Source organism: Eumetopias jubatus, unplaced genomic scaffold, assembly GCF_037043125.1.
Source record: "Eumetopias jubatus isolate StellerSeaLion01/CBP00866 unplaced genomic scaffold, mEumJub1_p1.0 scaffold_14, whole genome shotgun sequence".
In the NCBI taxonomy this organism is placed as follows: domain Eukaryota; kingdom Metazoa; phylum Chordata; class Mammalia; order Carnivora; family Otariidae; genus Eumetopias; species Eumetopias jubatus.
The window spans coordinates 85,792,647-85,794,725 of record NW_028274820.1 but is presented as its reverse complement, the minus strand read 5'-3'; the positions used below and the strand labels follow the sequence as shown (position 1 = coordinate 85,794,725).

Here is a 2,079-nt window from a genome sequence, read left to right as displayed (position 1 = left end):
ACTTACATTCCAGGTGGTCAGCCAAGGAAAACAAGACCAGAAGACGCTGACGGTTCAGGGGGCAGAGATTAGCTGTACAGGGGAGAGGCAGAGGCAGAGGCAGGACAGAGGACTGGGGCCCCAGGGGCCCCAGGCTGGGTGACCGCCCGCCGGTCCCTGGTCCCTCGGGGGCCTGGAGAGCTAGGGCGGAGCCGTGGAGCCTCGAGTCCTTGGGCCCCAGCTGCCGAACACACAGCCCCGGGGGATTCAGCTTCATAGGGAGGAGTTTCACACCCTGTGGTCGGAAAAAGTTGGTTGGAGGCAAATGGGTTCTTCCCAGAGCCTTGGTAGACTCCAGCCCTTCCGCAGTGAGGGACATGGAGGAAATGAGGTCAAGGTTCTGTCCTTGATCTGGTCCCAGCCCGGCCTCCGCGGACCCCGGCCTGGCGGTGGGCTGCAGGGGAGGGGTGGAAGACGCAGGAGCTGGAGAAGAGGAGCTCCAAGGGAGGAGGGTGAGGGGGGCAGCAGGTAGGGACCAAGCTCCGGATGTCTTCCTGCAAACGAGCCCAGGAGTGTTGTTTCTATTCCAGCCAACGTCAGGAGAGGACTGCCACTGCCAAAATACTTTGCTGCTCTCTTTCTTGACTCCATCTCCCTGGTAGCGGCTTCTGTGGTACTCACCCTGGAGGTGACCGGCCGGGAAACGGGCCCCCAGAGCAAGGCCCGTGTAGCCTCACTGTAGGGCATCGCTCCCAAAGACCGCGCCATGCTCTTGACAGGCACACCTGTAGAGGCTGAGGCTGCTCTGGGCCAACGTGGAGTGGAGGCTTTGGCCAGCCTGGAAGGAGCCGGCCGTGTGCGGAGGTGAAGTCCGTGGCTCCCTGGCGCGTGCTGGCCGAGTCAGAGGGCGGACCCCCAAGGTGGCCAAACAGGAGAAAAAGAAGACAGGCTGAACCACGCAGTGGATGCAGGACAACCAGCGCTTGGTCAACGTCATGCCCACCTTTGGCAAGAAGGGCCTCGATGCCAACTCTTAAATCCGTTGTAATGCTGGCTCTCCCCAACAAAGCCACTAAGTCCAGTCGTCAACAACAACAACAACAACAACGATAAAACACCTTTGTTATAGCTCCCAAGAGCAGGGCCATACTGCCACTCAGGCCTCAGCATCAGGAGTGAGGGGAAAGCAGGGGCCAGAGCCTTTATTGGGGTTTTTGCTGGAAGGAATAGACGAGGCAGGGTGGGCATGCTGGGCAGGTTTAGGAGGGGGACAGTGGGGGTAATTTCAGTGGGCTCTGGCTCCAGGGGCGTCCCCAGTGGCCTGATATCTGGCCCTGGGGGGATTTAGGGTAGGAGGATAGTGTCCTGACTGTAGGAAGCTGATAAAAGGAGGCGAATGTGGGCGAGAGGGGCAGATTCGTTGGGTTGCCTATCAAAGGTAGGCTCACAGGCAAGTTGTCTGCTATTTCTAGAAGGCAGCTAACCATGGGAGGAGCAGTCCCTCTCTGGGCCTGCAAGGCCCCGGAGACCTCAAAACATCACAAAATACAGAAAATAGAAAGCAGAATGTCAGAATGTGCCAGAGCATCAGGGGGTCTGCGAGGAGCTGTAACCTCGCTGGGAACCCCACCCAGGGAGGTAGAGCATGAGAGACCAAAGTGCCATGTGAAAGCAGGAGGCTCCCAGTTCTGGCAACAGCTCCCTTGGACAGTCGGCTGGTGTGGTGCAAACACGTTCTCACTCTCCCCCAGAAGGTGCGGCGTGGGGTGGACTCAGGCTTTGGCTTTGGGGTCAGACCTGGCTGGGCACCACCGTGTGACCAGGGGAAGTTACTTCACCCTTCTGAGCCCAACAGGATCGTTGGCAGAATTAAAGGAATTTGAGGACAGAAGCTTCTCTACTTGGGCTCCTGGCTCTGTGAGCTGTAGAAATGCCTCAGAGAGCTCTCTGGAACTGGCTAAAGAAATGCCGATTTCCTGGCTCCCCCTAGACCTTCATGTGACCTGGGCCACACTCCGTAAACTGCAAAAAGATAGCAAGACCAAGAGAAGTGAGTGTGTTCTGGTAACAGCAGCGGGACACCGGGGCAGAGCTGAATCT

At 58.2% G+C, this 2,079-nt stretch overlaps 1 pseudogene; it reads left to right on the top strand.

Annotated features, from left to right (window-relative positions):
• Positions 1-525: 525 nt before the first annotated feature.
• LOC148162535 (ubiquitin-like FUBI-ribosomal protein eS30 fusion protein pseudogene) lies at positions 526-1,016 on the top strand (annotated as a pseudogene).
• The last annotated feature ends 1,063 nt before the right edge of the window (positions 1,017-2,079 follow it).